The following is a 9,330-nucleotide window of genomic DNA, read 5'->3' as shown; positions in this document are numbered from 1 at the left end:
GAAGTTAAAATCCACAAATTTAGAATAATAGTGACTCTTCACGTTTTTCATGTAGTTTGATATTACGTAAATATATTCATTTTTACCAATATTTCGAAACTATTTCATGTAGTATCACGATATGTGATTTGGCCTTCTTATCTCAGATTTTTGCATAATATTGCATTTTAAGGAAGTTTTCTTGCATTTTGTTTCATACTAAACATCATCGAATTTAGCAATATTTTGAAGTTTATCATCCCCTTTTCCTTTATGTGATTTAAGCAAAATATCATCAAATTAGGCAATATTTTGCCGTTTTTCCACGTTTTTGTGAATTTTCAGTTTATTGGTATTATTTCATTATATATATATGATAAAAATGATGCAAACACGTAATTGATTAGATAATAAACTTAAATACTTCACCTTTAATCATCTATTTGTTTCTCGTTGAAATACTGAGTAGGATATTGAAAAGGGGAGAAGTTCGGTTTTTATTGCATATATCGACGTTTCAGCCAGAATAGAGCGGTTTTACGTGTACATCTTCCATCAGTAATATAAACGGAAAATCAGGAACATTTTAGTTAATTCTAATGAAAAGAAATTGATTTTTATCATTTGTAGTTGGTAACAACATTGTCATATGTCTTTTCTTGGATCTAAATAATACGAAACCTCGCTTTATGATTCGAAGTTAAAATCCACAAATTTAGAGTAATAGTGACACTTCACGTTTTTCATATAGTTTGATATTACGTAAATATATTCATTTTTACCAATATTTCGATACTATTTCATGTAGTATCACGAAATGTGGTTTGGCCTTCATATCTCAGATTTTTGCATAATACTTGCATTTTAAGCAAGTTTTCTTGCATTTTGTTTCAAACTAAACATCATCGAATTTAGCAATATTTTGACGTTTATCATCCGCTTTTCCTTTATGTGATTTAAACAAAATATCATCGAATTAGGCAATATTTTGCCGTTTTTCCACGTTTTTGTGAATTTTCAGTTTATTGGTAATAATTCATTATATATTACGATAAAAATGATGCAAACACGTAATTGATTAGATAATAAACTTAAATACTTCACCTTTAATCATCTATTTGTTTCTCGTTGAAATACTGAGTAAGATATTGAAAAGGGGAGAAGTTCGGTTTTTATTGCATATATCGACGTTTCAGCCGGAATAGAGCGGTTTTACGTGTACATCTTCCATCGGTAATATAAACAGAAAATCAGGAACATTTTAGTTAATTCTAATGAAAACACATTGATTTTTATCATTTGTACTGGAAACAACATTGTCATATGTCTTTTCTTGGATCTAAATAATACGAAACCTCGCTTTATGATTCGAAGTTAAAATCCACAAATTTAGAATAATAGTGACTCTCTTCACGTTTTTCATGTAGTTTGATATTACGTAAATATATTCATTTTTACCAATATTTCGATACTTTTTCATGTAGTATCACGATATGTGATTTGGCCTTCTTATCTCAGATTTTTGCATAATATTGCATTTTAAGCAAGTTTTCTTGCATTTTGTTTCATACTAAACATCATCGAATTTAGCAATATTTTGACGTTTATCATCCCCTTTTCCTTTATGTGATTTAAACAAAATATCATCGAATTAGGCAATATTTTGCCGTTTTTCCACGTTTTTGTGAATTTTCAGTATATTGGTAATAATTCATTATATATACGATAAAAATGATGCAAACACGTAATTGATTAGATAATAAACTTAAATACTTCACCTTTAATCATCTATTTGTTTCTCGTTGAAATACTGAGTAGGATATTGAAAAGGGGAGAAGTTCGGTTTTTATTGCATATATCGACGTTTCAGCCAGAATAGAGCGGTTTTACGTGTACATCTTCCATCAGTAATATAAACGGAAAATCAGGAACATTTTAGTTAATTCTAATGAAAAGACATTGATTTTTATCATTTGTATTGGTAACAACATTGTCATATGTCTTTTCTTGGATCTAAATAATACGAAACCTCGCTTTATGATTCGAAGTTAAAATCAACAAATTTAGAGTAATAGTGACACTTCACGTTTTCATATAGTTTGATATTACGTAAATATATTCATTTTTACCAATATTTCGATACTATTTCATGTAGTATCACGAAATGTGGTTTGGCCTTCATATCTCAGATTTTTGCATAATATTGCATTTTAAGCAAGTTTTCTTGCATTTTGTTTCATACTAAACATCATCGAATTTAGCAATATTTTGACGTTTATCATCCCCTTTTCCTTTATGTGATTTAAACAAAATATCATCGAATTAGGCAATATTTTGCCGTTTTTCCACGTTTTTGTGAATTTTCAGTATATTGGTAATAATTCATTATATATACGATAAAAATGATGCAAACACGTAATTGATTAGATAATAAACTTAAATACTTCACCTTTAATCATCTATTTGTTTCTCGTTGAAATACTGAGTAAGATATTGAAAAGGGGAGAAGTTCGGTTTTTATTGCATATATCGACGTTTCAGCCGGAATAGAGCGGTTTTACGTGTACATCTTCCATCGGTAATATAAACAGAAAATCAGGAACATTTTAGTTAATTCTAATGAAAACACATTGATTTTTATCATTTGTACTGGAAACAACATTGTCATATGTCTTTTCTTGGATCTAAATAATACGAAACCTCGCTTTATGATTCGAAGTTAAAATCCACAAATTTAGAATAATAGTGACTCTCTTCACGTTTTTCATGTAGTTTGATATTACGTAAATATATTCATTTTTACCAATATTTCGATACTTTTTCATGTAGTATCACGATATGTGATTTGGCCTTCTTATCTCAGATTTTTGCATAATATTGCATTTTAAGCAAGTTTTCTTGCATTTTGTTTCATACTAAACATCATCGAATTTAGCAATATTTTGAAGTTTATCATCCCCTTTTCCTTTATGTGATTTAAGCAAATTATCATCGAATTAGGCAATATTTTGCCGTTTTTCCACGTTTTTGTGAATTTTCAGTTTATTGGTATTAATTCATTATATATATTGTGACGGTAACGCGTTGGTGTTCGGCTGTTTAAGGCTAGGGGTATGGCCTCGTCACATAGTTATAAAAAAAAATAGAAAAACTGGAACTTCGTCTGTGGTAAGGTAAGGAGAAGACACACAAAACACAAGTAAATTTTAACAATGAAATTTTAATTACGTTAAATAAATCAAAACATGAAAAAATGGACAAACAAATTTGTATAATAAAATCAATCAATCAAAATAATAAGAATAATTAAATGACACAATGAAAAGTTACGTTAAGGCAAAATAACAAGAAGTGCAACACAAAATTAAATGGGAGGTGCTGGAATATTGGCATTAAGCTACCACCTCTCTCAGTACACGCTAGCGTCTAGCCGGGAGGAGTGGTAACCACGAAAGCACTGAACATTCTGAGGTCTGAGGTCGTGGCGACCCCAGACATCAAGTAGTATGGGGGGGCGAGTGCAGGTGCAGCCAGACCGGCGACCAATCAGCGGAGCCGGTAGCGATCAACAGGTAGTTTGGCGGTTTGAGTCCGAACAGGTGTCTGGCTGCAACGTTTTGCGCTCTGGCAAACCTTGCTGGTGTTGTTGTCGTTGTTGGACATTTCTTCCATAGTAGTTTTATATAATTTCAACGACGTAATTGTGGAGGGAAGAGCAGGCTCAATCTCTTGAAGGAGATTATCGTCACAACATGATGAAAATGATGCAAACACGTAATTGATTAGATAATAAACTTAAATACTTCACCTTTAATCATCTATTTGTTTCTCGTTGAAATACTGAGTAGGATATTGAAAAGGGGAGAAGTTCGGTTTTTATTGCATATATCGACGTTTCAGCCAGAATAGAGCGGTTTTACGTGTACATCTTCCATCAGTAATATAAACGGAAAATCAGGAACATTTTAGTTAATTCTAATGAAAAGACATTGATTTTTATCATTTGTATTGGTAACAACATTGTCATATGTCTTTTCTTGGATCTAAATAATACGAAACCTCGCTTTATGATTCGAAGTTAAAATCAACAAATTTAGAGTAATAGTGACACTTCACGTTTTCATATAGTTTGATATTACGTAAATATATTCATTTTTACCAATATTTCGATACTATTTCATGTAGTATCACGAAATGTGGTTTGGCCTTCATATCTCAGATTTTTGCATAATATTGCATTTTAAGCAAGTTTTCTTGCATTTTGTTTCATACTAAACATCATCGAATTTAGCAATATTTTGACGTTTATCATCCCCTTTTCCTTTTTGTGATTTAAACAAAATATCATCGAATTAGGCAATATTTTGCCGTTTTTCCACGTTTTTGTGAATTTTCAGTATATTGGTAATAATTCATTATATATACGATAAAAATGATGCAAACACGTAATTGATTAGATAATAAACTTAAATACTTCACCTTTAATCATCTATTTGTTTCTCGTTGAAATACTGAGTAAGATATTGAAAAGGGGAGAAGTTCGGTTTTTATTGCATATATCGACGTTTCAGCCGGAATAGAGCGGTTTTACGTGTACATCTTCCATCGGTAATATAAACGGAAAATCAGGAACATTTTAGTTAATTCTAATGAAAACACATTTATTGTTATCATTTGTATTGGAAACAACATTGTCATATGTCTTTTCATGGATCTAAATAATACGAAACCTCGCTTTATGATTCGAAGTTAAAATCCACAAATTTAGAATAATAGTGACTCTTCACGTTTTTCATGTAGTTTGATATTACGTAAATATATTCATTTTTACCAATATTTCGAAACTATTTCATGTAGTATCACGATATGTGATTTGGCCTTCTTATCTCAGATTTTTGCATAATATTGCATTTTAAGGAAGTTTTCTTGCATTTTGTTTCATACTAAACATCATAGAATTTAGCAATATTTTGAAGTTTATCATCCCCTTTTCCTTTATGTGATTTAAGCAAAATATCATCAAATTAGGCAATATTTTGCCGTTTTTCCACGTTTTTGTGAATTTTCAGTTTATTGGTATTATTTCATTATATATATATGATAAAAATGATGCAAACACGTAATTGATTAGATAATAAACTTAAATACTTCACCTTTAATCATCTATTTGTTTCTCGTTGAAATACTGAGTAGGATATTGAAAAGGGGAGAAGTTCGGTTTTTATTGCATATATCGACGTTTCAGCCAGAATAGAGCGGTTTTACGTGTACATCTTCCATCAGTAATATAAACGGAAAATCAGGAACATTTTAGTTAATTCTAATGAAAAGAAATTGATTTTTATCATTTGTATTGGTAACAACATTGTCATATGTCTTTTCTTGGATCTAAATAATACGAAACCTCGCTTTATGATTCGAAGTTAAAATCCACAAATTTAGAGTAATAGTGACACTTCACGTTTTTCATATAGTTTGATATTACGTAAATATATTCATTTTTACCAATATTTCGATACTATTTCATGTAGTATCACGAAATGTGGTTTGGCCTTCATATCTCAGATTTTTGCATAATACTGCATTTTAAGCAAGTTTTCTTGCATTTTGTTTCAAACTAAACATCATCGAATTTAGCAATATTTTGACGTTTATCATCCGCTTTTCCTTTATGTGATTTAAACAAAATATCATCGAATTAGGCAATATTTTGCCGTTTTTCCACGTTTTTGTGAATTTTCAGTTTATTGGTAATAATTCATTATATATACGATAAAAATGATGCAAACACGTAATTGATTAGATAATAAACTTAAATACTTCACCTTTAATCATCTATTTGTTTCTCGTTGAAATACTGAGTAAGATATTGAAAAGGGGAGAAGTTCGGTTTTTATTGCATATATCGACGTTTCAGCCGGAATAGAGCGGTTTTACGTGTACATCTTCCATCGGTAATATAAACGGAAAATCAGGAACATTTTAGTTAATTCTAATGAAAACACATTGATTTTTATCATTTGTACTGGAAACAACATTGTCATATGTCTTTTCTTGGATCTAAATAATACGAAACCTCGCTTTATGATTCGAAGTTAAAATCCACAAATTTAGAATAATAGTGACTCTCTTCACGTTTTTCATGTAGTTTGATATTACGTAAATATATTCATTTTTACCAATATTTCGATACTTTTTCATGTAGTATCACGATATGTGATTTGGCCTTCTTATCTCAGATTTTTGCATAATGTTGCATTTTAAGCAAGTTTTCTTGCATTTTGTTTCATACTAAACATCATCGAATTTAGCAATATTTTGAAGTTTATCATCCCCTTTTCCTTTATGTGATTTAAGCAAAATATCATCGAATTAGGCAATATTTTGCCGTTTTTCCACGTTTTTGTGAATTTTCAGTTTATTGGTATTAATTCATTATATATATTGTGACGGTAACGCGTTGGTGTTCGGCTGTTTAAGGCTAGGGGTATGGCCTCGTCACATAGTTATAAAAAAAAAATAGAAAAACTGGAACTTCGTCTGGTAAGGTAAGGAGAAGACACACAAAACACAAGTAAATTTTAACAATGAAATTTTAATTACGTTAAATAAATCAAAACATGAAAAAATGGACAAACAAATTTGTATAATAAAATCAATCAATCAAAATAATAAGAATAACTAAATGACACAATGAAAAGTTACGTTAAGGCAAAATAACAAGAAGTGCAACACAAAATTAAATGGGAGGTGCTGGAATATTGGCTTTAAGCTACCACCTCTCTCAGTACACGCTAGCGTCTAGCCGGGAGGAGTGGTAACCACGAAAGCACTGAACATTCTGAGGTCTGAGGTCGTGGCGACCCCAGACATCAAGTAGTATGGGGGGGCGAGTGCAGGTGCAGCCAGACCGGCGACCAATCAGCGGAGCCGGTAGCGATCAACAGGTAATTTGGCGGTTTGAGTCCGAACAGGTGTCTGGCTGCAACGTTTTGCGCTCTGGCAAACCTTGCTGGTGTTGTTGTCGTTGTTGGACATTTCTTCCATAGTAGTTTTATATAATTTCAACGACGTAATTGTGGAGGGAAGAGCAGGCTCAATCTCTTGAAGGAGATTATCGTCACAATATGATAAAAATGATGCAAACACGTAATTGATTAGATAATAAACTTAAATACTTCACCTTTAATCATCTATTTGTTTCTCGTTGAAATACTGAGTAGGATATTGAAAAGGGGAGAAGTTCGGTTTTTATTGCATATATCGACGTTTCAGCCAGAATAGAGCGGTTTTACGTGTACATCTTCCATCAGTAATATAAACGGAAAATCAGGAACATTTTAGTAAATTCTAATGAAAAGACATTGATTTTTATCATTTGTATTGGTAACAACATTGTCATATGTCTTTTCTTGGATCTAAATAATACGAAACCTCGCTTTATGATTCGAAGTTAAAATCAACAAATTTAGAGTAATAGTGACACTTCACGTTTTCATATAGTTTGATATTACATAAATATATTCATTTTTACCAATATTTCGATACTATTTCATGTAGTATCACGAAATGTGGTTTGGCCTTCATATCTCAGATTTTTGCATAATATTGCATTTTAAGCAATTTTTCTTGCATTTTGTTTCATACTAAACATCATCGAATTTAGCAATATTTTGACGTTTATCATCCCCTTTTCCTTTATGTGATTTAAACAAAATATCATCGAATTAGGCAATATTTTGCCGTTTTTCCACGTTTTTGTGAATTTTCAGTATATTGGTAATAATTCATTATATATACGATAAAAATGATGCAAACACGTAATTGATTAGATAATAAACTTAAATACTTCACCTTTAATCATCTATTTGTTTCTCGTTGAAATACTGAGTAAGATATTGAAAAGGGGAGAAGTTCGGTTTTTATTGCATATATCGACGTTTCAGCCAGAATAGAGCGGTTTTACGTGTACATCTTCCATCGGTAATATAAACGGAAAATCAGGAACATTTTAGTTAATTCTAATGAAAACACATTTATTGTTATCATTTGTATTGGAAACAACATTGTCATATGTCTTTTCATGGATCTAAATAATACGAAACCTCGCTTTATGATTCGAAGTTAAAATCCACAAATTTAGAATAATAGTGACTCTTCACGTTTTTCATGTAGTTTGATATTACGTAAATATATTCATTTTTACCAATATTTCGAAACTATTTCATGTAGTATCACGATATGTGATTTGGCCTTCTTATCTCAGATTTTTGCATAATATTGCATTTTAAGGAAGTTTTCTTGCATTTTGTTTCATACTAAACATCATCGAATTTAGCAATATTTTGAAGTTTATCATCCCCTTTTCCTTTATGTGATTTAAGCAAAATATCATCAAATTAGGCAATATTTTGCCGTTTTTCCACGTTTTTGTGAATTTTCAGTTTATTGGTATTATTTCATTATATATATATGATAAAAATGATGCAAACACGTAATTGATTAGATAATAAACTTAAATACTTCACCTTTAATCATCAATTTGTTTCTCGTTGAAATACTGAGTAGGATATTGAAAAGGGGAGAAGTTCGGTTTTTATTGCATATATCGACGTTTCAGCCAGAATAGAGCGGTTTTACGTGTACATCTTCCATCAGTAATATAAACGGAAAATCAGGAACATTTTAGTTAATTCTAATGAAAAGACATTGATTTTTATCATTTGTATTATTAACAACATTGTCATATGTCTTTTCTTGGATCTAAATAATACGAAACCTCGCTTTATGATTCGAAGTTAAAATCCACAAATTTAGAGTAATAGTGACACTTCACGTTTTTCATATAGTTTGATATTACGTAAATATATTCATTTTTACCAATATTTCGATACTATTTCATGTAGTATCACGAAATGTGGTTTGGCCTTCATATCTCAGATTTTTGCATAATACTGCATTTTAAGCAAGTTTTCTTGCATTTTGTTTCAAACTAAACATCATCGAATTTAGCAATATTTTGACGTTTATCATCCGCTTTTCCTTTATGTGATTTAAACAAAATATCATCGAATTAGGCAATATTTTGCCGTTTTTCCACGTTTTTGTGAATTTTCAGTTTATTGGTAATAATTCATTATATATACGATAAAAATGATGCAAACACGTAATTGATTAGATAATAAACTTAAATACTTCACCTTTAATCATCTATTTGTTTCTCGTTGAAATACTGAGTAAGATATTGAAAAGGGGAGAAGTTCGGTTTTTATTGCATATATCGACGTTTCAGCCGGAATAGAGCGGTTTTACGTGTACATCTTCCATCGGTAATATAAACGGAAAATCAGG

Source organism: Procambarus clarkii, unplaced genomic scaffold (assembly GCF_040958095.1).
Source record: "Procambarus clarkii isolate CNS0578487 unplaced genomic scaffold, FALCON_Pclarkii_2.0 HiC_scaffold_209, whole genome shotgun sequence".
Classification (NCBI taxonomy): domain Eukaryota; kingdom Metazoa; phylum Arthropoda; class Malacostraca; order Decapoda; family Cambaridae; genus Procambarus; species Procambarus clarkii.
This window is presented reverse-complemented; position numbering follows the sequence as displayed.